Source organism: Petaurus breviceps, unplaced genomic scaffold (genome assembly GCF_028583685.1).
Source record: "Petaurus breviceps papuanus isolate PSGF00001 unplaced genomic scaffold, PetGlider_PUasm1.0 186, whole genome shotgun sequence".
NCBI lineage: Eukaryota > Metazoa > Chordata > Mammalia > Diprotodontia > Petauridae > Petaurus > Petaurus breviceps.
Genome location: NW_027185798.1, coordinates 58068601 through 58081641, shown reverse-complemented (window position 1 = coordinate 58081641; position 13041 = coordinate 58068601). Strand labels below are relative to the sequence as shown.

The 13041-nt window shown below is 37.6% G+C and overlaps 1 long non-coding RNA gene across 1 annotated transcript in view; it reads left to right on the top strand.

Annotated features, from left to right (window-relative positions):
* The window catches only part of LOC138162212 (uncharacterized), an 11926-nt gene extending 7973 nt beyond the window's left edge, over positions 1 to 3953 (top strand). Inside the window, exon 2 of the long non-coding RNA XR_011168579.1 lies at positions 2958 to 3953. This is a non-coding gene — a long non-coding RNA (uncharacterized lncRNA). The remainder of the gene's footprint in view (positions 1 to 2957) is intronic.
* Positions 3954 to 13041: the final 9088 nt, after the last annotated feature.

The window sequence follows — 13041 nt, the reverse complement described above, 5'->3', positions numbered from 1 at the left end:
CCATGTAGCTGCCAAATCAATATGCCAAAAGTGCAGGTCTGCATTACCATTCAGTGCAGCTCTTGATGCTGCATAACCTCTTAGATAAAACATAAATTCCTCAGTTTGACATTTAAAGTTCTTTGCAATCAGACTCTAGGCTATTTTTTCCAGGCTTACTTCAAAGGTAAAGGGATTTTCCTCACCAGGAAGCTCTCCTATACCAATGAAATCATAGATCCAGTCCCTCTCTCCTCACACAATGCACTGTGTAAACACTACTTAAATGTTTGTTGTCTTGACTTGGTTTTCCTGTAGATGACATTCTATCCCATGCCTCCATACTTCTTCCCATTTCTTAGAATGTTTTTCCCTCCTCAGCTACATCTCAGGAAACTCCCAATTCCCTTAAAGACTTCACTCAGGTACTCCTTCCTATAGGAAGACCATCCTCAACACAGGACAGCTAGATTGTGCAGTGGATGGAATGTTTGGGGTCAGGAAGACTTGAGTTTGAATCCTGCTGCAAGTATTTGCTAGTTGTGTGACACTGGAAAAGTTACAACTTTGGTTTGCTTCCATTTCCTTCTCTGTTAATATGGAGATAATATTATCACTCAGGATTGTTATAAGGATCAAATGAGGATATCTGTAAAGTACTTTGCAAATCTTAAATCACTATATAAATTTTAGCTATTATCATTATTAACCCTACAGTTAGTGGTACTTTCCCTTATCTGTGTATACCTTCTATCTTCCCGGTAGAATCTTAGTTTCTTGAGCACAGGACATTTTGTTTTCATCTTTGAATCCCGAGTGCCTAGCACTGTGCTTTGTATACAGCATGCACTTAATTTTATTGAATTTAGCTGAATTCTAATCCTTTGCTCAGTAATGTTCTAGATTTTCTTTGGCTCTTGCAAATGTCAAGTGGACAGCATAGAGTATAATGGCAATTTCCTGAAATAAAAACAAGCAAAAGTAAGCTTTTACATGATAATTCTCTTTCAGGAGACATTTTTTATTAATTGCACCCTGAGTACACCCTGAGTACCCTACCATCCATAATCATGATCAGTGAACTGGTACTTGATATCTTGAGAAGTAATATGATGCTATGGGAAGAGCACTGGGTGTGGAATCAGAAGGCTTGGATTTGTATATTGGCTCTCTAATTTGCTACTTCAGTGACTTTGGGCAGCTCACTTAACTTAGCTGGACCCCATCTTCTTCAGCTGTAAAATGGGGGGTCAAACTAGATCAGAGGTGTCAAACATGGAAGCCTACAACACTCCCAAGTACAGCCTGAACTAGATTAATATGTAAATGGAAAATATTTAACAAAATAAGTAAAAAATACAATAGAACATAGCTAATGTTAATATGTAGTTTTCTAAGTCAGTATGTGACCCTGAGTGAGCCTTATATATGGATTTTGGCTTTCATTTCTATTTTAATTGGACACCACCGGACTAGAACACTTTTGAAGTCTCTTTCATATCTAAATCTGTGATATAAATATCTGACAGGTAAGGGGGGGGCTTGTTTATATATTTACAAATCCCAAGGCAATAGCATCATGTAAAATTTTTTCAAAACACATTGCTAGAGAGAATTTCATTGAAATCAACTAAATTTAAATTCTTAAGAACTTCTAACAGAAGGGGAACAGAAAAGTACATATGAATGTACTTATATACGTGTAGAGAACATGCCCAGACCTTCTACCATGAAAGCACCCTGTGTCTCCTATCAGTGAGTGGGTGTAGCCTCCTTAGATTGGCTGCTTAGATAAAAATAGGCTTCTTCTTTAAAACTAGTAAGGTTGAGAAGGTCACTCCCTTTCTTGCTTGTACTCTTACTTGCTGTGTTTACTCACAGCTTGGGGGCCATGAACTGAACCAGTAAGAGAGAAAGTATTTCCTACCCCATTCGCCTTCTTTTTTACCTTGGCTCTGAGAAATGGGCCTGTAGGGTATCGATTTCTCTTCTATGTCACTTTTCCTCAGTTTCAGGGGTCAGCACCCCTCCACAGTTCTAAATCATGACAAGCCAGTATTGCAAGTGGAATAGTGTACCCAGTTGGCCCAGCTGAGAAGCCTGGAGAAATTAGGGTGCCTGGGACTCAGCCTAAGGAGCATTTTGGAGTTAGAAGTGGGACTGTGTTCTATAGGAAACAAGCTATTTCTGAATCTAATCCTCCCTCTCTCCTCAGAGACTGAGTTGGTATTGGGAGGAGAGATTAAACCCCATGTGTTAGGAAGCAAGTTTGTATAGTTGTGATTATACCATTTGAAATAAATATTTCTTTGTAAAAGTTAATTCAATGTTAATGGTTAAATGGAACTGGAGTGCAGAGAACCATGCCTGACAATTGAAGGAATATCATGGGTGGGAACTGGAACCATTGGCAGGAGCCTGGACACTTCAACCCCTTTAAGGGTACCAGAGAACTCTGGAGTAGGGATAAAGTGTAACATTCATGGCCTTTAGCAGTGGGGACCTGGGTAGCAATATTATGCATATATACACATTCAGTGCCCACCACAACCAGCAAAACAGTGAAATATTTCTGTGTTGGCATTCTCAGTGTCAATTTAAAAAATTCATTCAATTTAATCATTATTGACCCATAAAAGAAACCTACTGTTTGGATGCCCTTCTTTCCCATACCACTTCCCCTGACTTTTTGGTTTGGTTATTTTATGCCTATTTTTTTTTGGGAGGGGCAATTGGGGTTAAGTCACTTGCCCAAGGTCACATGGCTAGTAAGTTTTAAGTGTTTGAAGCCAGATTTGAACTCAGGTCCTCCTGACTCCAGGGCCAGTGCTCTATTCACTACACCACCTAGCTGCCCCTGGTTTGATTATTTTAAAAGGCATAAAGTTTAATGTACAAATGCTAAATCCTCAGCCTTAAATAAAGAAATCAGTTTATGAGAAACTAAGATACATATTCCTCCTCCACTTTTTAAACAGCAATTTGGGACAAAGCTCTCCTCTCTGGAAGCACAATTCTACTGTGGCAAAGAGCTCAAAAGTCAAATAACTGACTGGCAACATGAGCAAGCAGAGGAAGCAAAGCAAGCAGAGCAATCAAACATTATATTCCTTTTTTGGGGACAAAAAGGATCAAAGCATGGAATGGGAGGATGTCAAAGAAGTCAGAATTCCTGCATCAAAAGCTTCCAAGAAAAATATGAACTGCTTATAGGCCATGGAGGAGCTCAAGAAGGATTTTGAAAATAAAGTAAGAGGAGTGGAGGAAAAATTGGGAAGAGAAATGAGAATGTTGCAAGAAAATCATGAAAAGAGAGTCAACAAACTGACTGAAGAAAATAACCCCTTAAAAAATAGACTAACTCAAATGACAAAAGAGACCCAAAAAGCCAATGAGGAGAAGCATGCCTTAAGAAGCTGAATGTGCCAGATGGAAAAAGAATTTCAAAAACTCACTGAAGAAAATAATTCCTTTAGAATAAGATTGGAGCAAATGGAAGCTAATGACTTTATGAGAAATCAAGATACTATTAAACAGATCCAAACAACTAAAAAATTAGAAGGCTATGTGAAATACCTCATTGGAAAAACCACTGATTTGGAAAATAGATCCAGGAGAGATAATTTAATCTTTTTTTTTTTTTTGCTTTTTGGAGGGCAATTGGGGTTAAGTAACTTGCCCAAGGTTACACAGCTAGTTTTTTTTGTTTGGGTGTTAAGTGTCTGAGGCCAGAACCAAACTTGGGTCCTCCTGACTCCAGGACTGGCGCTTTACTCACTGTGCCATCTAGCCACCCCAAGGAGAGATAACTTAAAATTATTGGACTACCTGAAAGCCATGATCAAAAAAGAACCTAGAAATCATCCTTCAAGAAATTCTCAAGGAAAACTGCCCTGATATTTTAGAACCAGAGGGCAAAATAGAAATTGAAAGAATTCACTGATCACCTCTTGAAAAAGATCCCAAAAAGAAAATTCCTAGGAATATCATAGCCAAATTCCAGAGTTCCCAGTTCAAGGAGAAAATATTACAAGCATCCAAGAAGGAACAATTTTACTACCGTGGAAACACAGACAGGATAATGCAGGATCTGGCAGTTTCTATACTGAAGGATCGAAGGGCTTGGAATACGATATTTCAGAGGTCAAAGGAGCTAGAATTAAAACCAAGAATCATCTACCCAGCAAAACTGAGTGTAATGTTTCAGGGGAAAATATGGTAATTCAATGAAATAGAGGACTTTCAAGCATTGTTGATGAATAAAAAAAACAGAATTGAATAGAAAATTTGATGTTCAAATACAAGAAGCATGAGAAGGTAAACAGGGAAAAGAAATCATAAGGAACTTATTAAAGTTGAACTATTTACATTCCTACATGGAAAAATTATCATTGTAACTCACACAACTTTTCTCAGTATGAGGATAGGTGAAGGGGATATATGTATATGTGTGTATACATACACATATATGTTTATAATAGGAGGGTATGTGTGTATGAATATACATGTGAATATGTGTATATATATATATGTGCACATATATACATAGACAGAAGGCATAGGATCAATTGAATTGGAAGGGATGATATCTAGAAAATAAAATTAAGAGGTGAGAGAGGAATATAATGAGAGGAGATAGGGAGAGAAAGAATAGGGTAAATTACCTCATATAAAAGAGGCAAAAGAAAACTGTTACAATGGAGGGGAAGAACAGGAAGCCAAAAGGGAATGGGTCAATCTTACTCTCACTGAATTTGGAGTAAGGAGGGAATAACATACACACTAAATTGGGTGTCTTACCCTACAGGAAAGTAGGGAGGAAGGGGATAAGAAGAGGGATGATAGAAGTTAGTACAGATTGGTGGGAGAGGGCAGTTAGAAGCACACACTTTTGAAAAGGGACAGGGTCAAAGTAGAAAATAGAATAAATGGGGGGATTGGGATAGAATGGAGGGAAATATAGTCAGTCTTTCATAATATTTCCACTATGGAAATGTTTTGTGTAACTACACATGTACAACCTATATTGAATTGGTTAACTTACCAATAGGGGTGGGTGATGAGGGAAGAAGGGAAAGAATCTGGAAATCAAAGTTTCAAAATCAAATGTTAAGAAATTTATTATTATTATTTTTTACATACAACTGGGAAATAAGATATACAGGCACTGGTATATAGAGATACATCTTGCCCAACTGGAAGGTCGGAGGGGGGATGGGTGAGGATAGAGGAGAGAGCAAATTAGGGGAAGGAGTATTCAGTGGGATGGCTGTTTTGGGGTGGTGGGTCAGGGAAAGATGGGAGAAAATTTGTAACTCAAAACCTTGTGGAGATGAATACCCCAAATTTGGGTATAAAAGTAAGCCCCTGTCTTATCTCAGGTTGCTAGTGCACATAAAGACTAGCCCGCCACTTTTGTGACAATAAAGCTCTCTTTTCTAGGAGAATCTCTGCCACCTGAATTCTTTCTGGACAACCTGACTGAACATTGTCTACCTCTTCAATTATGACTACCTGAAGGTTCAGGTGATGCTAAAAACAGACAAAAAAATACTTCATTGGAAAAATAATGCTAAGCATCACAGTATTAGACTTGGAGTCAGGAAAACCTAAGTGCCTCAGTGTGTGTGACCCTGGACAACTCATTTAACCCTATTTGCCTCAATTTCCTCATCTGTGAAATGAGCTGGAGAAGGAAATGGCAAATAACTCCAGTATCTTTGCCAAGAAAACCCCAAATGAGTTCAATGAAGAGTCAGACACGACTGAAAAAGACTGAACAACAACTAACCCCAAGAGAGTGAGGATCAAGTAACTTGCCCGGGGTTACAGAAATTACCTAGATCTAAAAGACAACTCCAAAGACTCATGATGGAAAAGGCTGTCCACATCCAGAGATAGAGTTATGGAATCTGAATACAGATTGAAGCAAACTACTTGCTCTCTCTCTTTTTTGTGTTGTTTTGTTTTGTTTCTTCTTCCTCGTTATTCCTTCCATTGGTTATAATCCTTCTTTACAACTTGACTAATGTTTAATGTGAAGGTATATGTAGAACCTATATCTGATTGCATGTGGCCATGGCGCGGGGTGGGGGAGGTGGGGGAGAGAAGTGGGGAGGATAGGAGAGGGAAGGGGAGAAAATTTGGAACTGAAAAGCTTGTGGAACTAAATGTTATTTAGTTATTTAGAATAGTAAATAAAATAAAATTAATTTAATTAAATGAATTAAAAATAAAAAAATACTAAATAAAATAAAATTTAGAATAGTATATTAAAAAAAGGTAATTACCTAGATTAGAAATAGTACACTTGCCTCCAAGAATTTCTATCTTCCTGATCAGTATCTAGATCACTACATGTTGGCCTATATGTCATTTCTGTAATATTAACATACTTTTCCTTTGGGTTTTAACACAATTATTTAGAGTATCTAAAAAGGATATAATTTGACTTTCAGGTCATGTGACCAACAAGCTAGAGGACTTTTCTTCAGTTCTCTCAAACTCTCAATGCCCCCCCCCCAAGAACTTTATATATGAGATAACTTTAATTGTAGCTCTCTCAACAGAGCAAAACACCAACAAGTCTAATAAAGTATCAGCCAAATTAATTAACAGCAAAAAATGTTAATCTCTAACTCATCCAGCTGAATCTAGTTCTGACACCTCATCTACTCCCCAGAAGTCACTTGGGGCAGGTAATGAGGCTGGTGAAAAGTGAATTCTCCAGTGTGGGAGGAAGTCGAGACAGCAACTTAAGTCTACTTTTGGGGATAACAACTATAAAAGGGGAAGAAATCAGAAAGAGAGAAATAGAGGAATATAAGGAGAAAAGACTAAAACTGCCAAAGACCTCAAGAGGAAGAAAACTAAGTTAAAAATGTTCAGTACAAGCAGATAAATCAACAGGGAACATTAAATCAGAAGGGAAGATGACCACCAAAAATATAAAGGAATCCAAATATCTCTGAATAAATACTGCAGAGGATGGGAAATTAAATCAATATCTGATGAATCAGAGGACCTTATGGATTCCCAAGAGATCATGGAATCATAGCAAAATATTCCTGAATGGTTCAAGAGAGAAATAAGAATCATAAAAGTAGAATTTACACCTTAAACAGCAGAAATAATCAGCAGAATAGAAAAATGTGAATCCAAGATGGCTTTAACTTCTCCAAAGAAATCAAAGAAAGAATAAATGATTGAGAATGCAAATATACAGAAATGAAGGACAATCTCAAGGAAAAGAAGCATGATTGATTTCAAAGACTATATATGTACACACAAATTAAGGGTAGATTTCCCAGGACAACATGACAAGTCAAAAAAATCTGAACACCATAATTTAAAAAATAATACAAGAAAACTCTGCAGAATTTCTGAATACAGAAAACAAAGTGCCAATTGAAAGAATCTAAAGATTGCCTTGAGAAAAAAAATTATAAAGATTAAAAAAAACTATGCTGTAAACTACAAGAAACATAGTAGTTAAATTTAAAAATTCCAGTGACAAACAACAACAAATTCTGAAGGTGACCAGGATAAAATTTCTCAAGAACAAAGGAAGGGAATTAGACTCAACACAGGGTTATTCTGCACCCACCAGAAACCACAGGAGAGAATGGGATAATGTATTCGAAAAAGCAAAGGAGCCTAATATGCCACTCAAGGTGATGTTCCCTATAAAACTTGAGCCTAAGCATCAATGAAAAAAGGTGAATGTTCAATAAAATAAAGGCATTTGAATCTTTCCTATAAAAAAAAGAGATGTGAGCAGATTATTTGTTTTACAAACAGAAAATTAAATAGTTACCAAGTAAAATACAAGTAATTAAATAAATTACCCCAGAAAAAAAAGGGAGAAAAGCTATAAAGAGAAAGACATGGGGTTGGGAAAAAAATCTAACAATAACAACAGCAAAGTAACAACAGAGGGACTAAAAAGATTTCTTTCTAAAAATACATGAGTCAAAGGTGAGAGCAGAATTTAAATAGAAGTGATGGAGGAAGAGGTCTGAAATACCATGAGCTAAACCTCATAACATCCTGCTTACAGATGAATCAATGCTTTTTGTGAGATTAAACTTTAGAATGGGAGGTCATATGAAAAAGGAGAGAGGAAAAAGAAGATATAGAGGAATGTAGGATGAATCCTAATCAAGTCAACGGTAATAAACAATGAAGGGAAAATAACTCTTGCCTCTTAAAGAATCAGGGCTGCGGGCGGCCAGGTAGCAGAGCAAGTAAGAGCACCAGCCCCAGTGTCGGGATAACCTGGGGATCAAATCCGGGCTCAGATACTCAGCACCACACCCAGAAATAACTGGCCATGTAACCTTGAGCAAATTACTTAACACGAATTGCTTTAAAAAAAAAAAAAAAGAATCAGGGCTGCAAGACAAAGAGTGAGGTGGCAAAGGAAGAGACTGAAATAGTGGGAAAGAAAAGGGGAAATTTTAATTTAGTAGTGGGAGGGAATCCTACAGAACAACAATCCCATGGAAAGAGACACATATTCTGTAATGGGAGAGAGGAATCTTACAATGGGTATAACCTGTAGGGATTTGGTACTTATAGAGACCACTCCCTCTGAGAGAGTGTTGTGATTTCATGGACAGGTGCTCCTAGGGGTAACTGCTATCTCTCAGAGCATGGAACCAGGGAGGAGATTTCATAGAAAATGGGAAAGAAAATGATCATAGGGAGGCAGGGGGTAAAAATAGACCACACAATCAATAGACACAGGAAAATTTTTACCATGGGGCAATACTTCGATCTTATCTACTGCAGAAATTATACTTCTAAGAGTGAAGCACAATAGAAAAAAAGGGGGAGAAGGAACAAGATGTACAAGGCAATAACACAGAAATTATTTAGAAGACAGAACTTAAAATAGGTACCTTAGAAATTTTGCTTCTGTGGGAATCACAAGGACTGAAGAGGAACAAATAAGTATACAGTCCTTGAATCAATAGAGGTTTAGAACAGACACAAAGGCAAAAGAACAAAAAAAAAGGAATTTTTTATAGTAAAAAGCACATAATTTTTTTAAACCAAAAAATTTGAGGAGGGAGAAGGAATATTTCACTTAGCTGAGAAAAAAGAAGGGAAGATAACCAGCTAAAGGAAGACATTAAAAAGAATTAGACTTCTGGCAGTATTGTTGCCTTTTCCTTTACTCCTTTCTTGAAGAAGCTTAGTAGTCACTTCCTCATCATGTCCCCCCACAAGACTTCTGGATCAAGAAGTTTCTTGTACAGAAGCAGATATATGTACATCCATACATACGTTTATACATTTATTTGTGTATATAGATAGATAGCTGAAGAATTGTTCCAGCCCTTTGGTTTTCATATGGTTGAATATGTATATGATACTCTAAATTATTTTTCTTTGCATCCCTGTTTATGTAGTAATTATATACTTGAAGTTATGCTATAAGAGGTAGGATCCATGATAAACCAAGTTGTGGGATTTCAAGTCAAGAAGACCTAAATTAAAATCCTATTTTTGATATTAAGCTTGTGACCCTGAGTACATCAAAGAAATTCTCTGAAATTATTTCCTCTTAGGTACATGGCACAACAGATAGATTCCTAGATCTGGAGTCAAGAAGTCTTCAGTTCACATGCAGCCTCAAGCACTTACAGCTGTGGACAAGTCACTGAAATTCTGTTTGACTCATTTTTCTCAACTGTAAAATGAGGACAATAAAAGTACCTATCTCACAGAATTATTGTGAGGATCACATGAGATAATATTTTTAAAAAATATCACTCAGCACAGTGCCTGACACTATATAAATATTCTGACCCCTTCCTTCCCCTACACACTGGGGTTGTTGAGGGGATAAAATGAGTTAATATTTGTAAGGTATTTTACAAAGCGTACAGCTTATATAAATGTTAGTTATTGTAGTTAAAGCAGTTGGTAGTGCAATGGATGGAGTACTTGGGCCTGGAGTCAGGTCTTCCTGAGTTCAAATCCTGCCTCAGACACTTACCAGCTGTGACCCTGGGTAAGTCATTTAACCGTTTGCCTCATTTTCCTCATCTGTAAAATGAACTAGAGAAAGAAATGGTACCATTCCAGTATTTTTGCCAAGAAAGCCTCAAATGGCATTACAAAGAGTTGGACATGACTGAAAAACAACTAAACAAGTATAGCTATGATCAAAATAAAGATAGTGTATACCTTCTTGTGGGATTAAATGAAATAATGTATGAGGCAATTTTTGAGCCTTTAGTGCTACATAAATGGAGCAGTCTCAACCAGATCACATGTGGCTGACTCCATTCTAATGAAAGACAATAGTCAGAAGCTACCTGTTGACCCATAGCTTATTCCACTGAAGAGATCAGTCATCTTATTCCATTTTGTTGGGAGCTTGTGATTTCTGATGGTGGCAGCTTAATGAATGGTAAGTGCATGTCTGGAGAGCCTAGTCATTTTGGGAACTATACTGGGTCCAGGTGCATGGCTTATTTTTTTGAAAATAATACTTTTCCCCTCAATTACATGTAAAACATTAGGGTTTTTTTTTAAATTTTTGAGTTCCAAATTCTATCCTTCTCCTCCTTCTTCTCTAAGATAGTAAGCAATCTGTTATAAGTTATATAGGTGCAATCAAGTAAAACATTTCCATAATAGCTATTTTGTGGAAGAAAATTTGATAAAGGAAGGAAGGAAGGAAGGAAGGAAGAAAGAAAGAAAGAAAGAAAAAGAAAGAAAGAAGGAAGGAAGGAAAGAAGAAAGGAAAAGAGAGAGAAAAAGGAAGGAAGGAAAGAAGAAAGGAAGAAGGAAATTGTATGCTTCAGTTTGTATTCAGATGCCATCAATTCTTTCTGTAGCATTTTTCATCATGAGTAGAGAAATGACGTGAGGTTGAGGGCATTGTGGTCCCTCAGTTTCTTTGTCTGTTACTGTTTTTAGAGGCTGAGATTTTAAAACTCACAATATGGTAAATCAAATAACTGTTTGGAGACAATGGGATAATTAATAACAATCGTACCTATCTCTCAGGGTTGTTGCGAGGATAAAATGAGATATTTGTAAAGTGCTTTGAAAACCTTAAAGCAAGTAATATACAAGTGTTAATGGTTATAGCACTTTAAAATTTGTGAAGTACTTTACATGCCATTTTATTTCTCATGATAACTTTTAAAGTTATTTTACAGTATTTTAACAGATAAAGAAACAGACTAAGAAGTTAAGAGACTTGCCCAGGGTCACACAGCTAGTGTCTGAGGCAGGATTTGAACTCAGTCCTGACTCAAAATTCCGTACTCTATCCACTTACATTATCTACTTGCCTAAATAAGGACTCTTGATTTCATAAGAGGAAGGTGAATTTTATGAGTTTTGCCCCATGAGGGAAAAGATAAGTCACTGGGCTCCAGCAAGCTTTTATTTGAATCATTGAGAGTGTTGAAGAAGCCAGAGGGAGAAAAGTGCAAGAACCAGCTAGAGGAAACTTAGTCAAGAAGACAGCAAGGACTAGTTAGGAATATAGCAGGAGAGTCAGCTGACAGAAAAGCTTCAGCTATCCCATTAGGAGACGCTACCTGGCAGGAGAAAGGCTTAAGCTCATTGGGAGAGAACTGAGTTCTGCTTCTAGCCCCCAAGTGAAGTCTATTTTACACAGCCCTCCCTTGCTTAGATCCAATTCATTTGCAAGTCACGGCATCACCTTCATTCCCCTTCAAGAACATAGGACAAACAATAGCTTGAAAAAGGTGAAACCTAGCAGGTGCTGGTTGCTCTCTACTGCCATCTTCTGTTTGTTAGAGAAACAGAATGTAGAAGAAAAAAATTACATCTGATTTGCTGGCGGAAAACAGGTTGGATAAACCAGCATCCAGTTGAATAAATACCTCCCTGAGCTTGTCTACACTGGCCAAAGAGCCAACCAGAAGGGCTCTGATGTAAGGGAATTGCTTATCATCACTACAGCCTAATACATCCCAAGTGCATTTTTAAGGGTGATTGGGAATTAAAAAGAGCTTATCACTGCTTCTTCCATTTGAGAGAAGGTAATGCTTTCTCAGTACCAGAGTATGAGAATCCTTTCTCATATGCCTCAGTGATAGATTTCTGTAAGTCTGTGCCCAATCTCTCCTCACATACATTATAGGCATTGGAGGGAGAGGTTGACCTAGGTTTATGGGTTAACTATGATATTCAGATTATTTTAGTTTTTTCCTTATCACTAAGTAAATGTTTTATGTTTAGGAGTTAATGATGTCATCACTATTACTGACTGATTTTCTATAGTTAGAAATCACAGTAGTGCAGACTCTGTAGCTACAGTAGTAAGTAGGGGGAATATATTCCTATCAGAACAGGCTTACCCTCAGTACCCTGAGAGAATCTGAGTTGTAACTGCATGGTGGTGGTTCTTTCTTTGGGAATACTGACCTGCCAATATGAGGGCAGGTTAGAGTGAGCTAGCCCAAAGAGTATATGTAGATATGTCCCACATGAAGGATTACACTGTGGGGAGGGTTCACATTTGGCATGCTACACACAGGTCATATGGGTGGGAGGTAAGTTTTGGCAATGGATGTTGCTTTTGTTGTCACCACCAGTTTGTAAACATTCCCCCATCTCTCCTGTCATGGGTAAGTTTGCCTAGGAGACTTCCCTGAAACAAAGCCCGCCTAGGAGACCTGCCCAAGCCTGCCACCTGGAACCCATAGCTCCCCTTCCCCCCCCCTTCCCAGTTACTTGAGGACTTTCCAGTTGGGCAGTAAATGGGTCATTAGACAATGAACTGATTGCTACCTTTTGGCTTCTGTATTTTTCCCACTTGTTCATAATAACTATCAAGTTGTGGTTTCCCCTTGGTAATGGTTATGTTGTCCATATAAACCCCAAGAATATACATCTTGGGGCTGTTTGATTTGGGTACATGACCCCTGGCAGTCACCAGCTATTAAAACTCCACTTAAAATGATTAATGGTCTCACTCGCTGATTTCTTGGTACAACACTTCGCCATCTGACACTGGGACCCATTATAAAGTCTAAAGCCAGTCCACCTTCCTCATTGTTGTTGTTT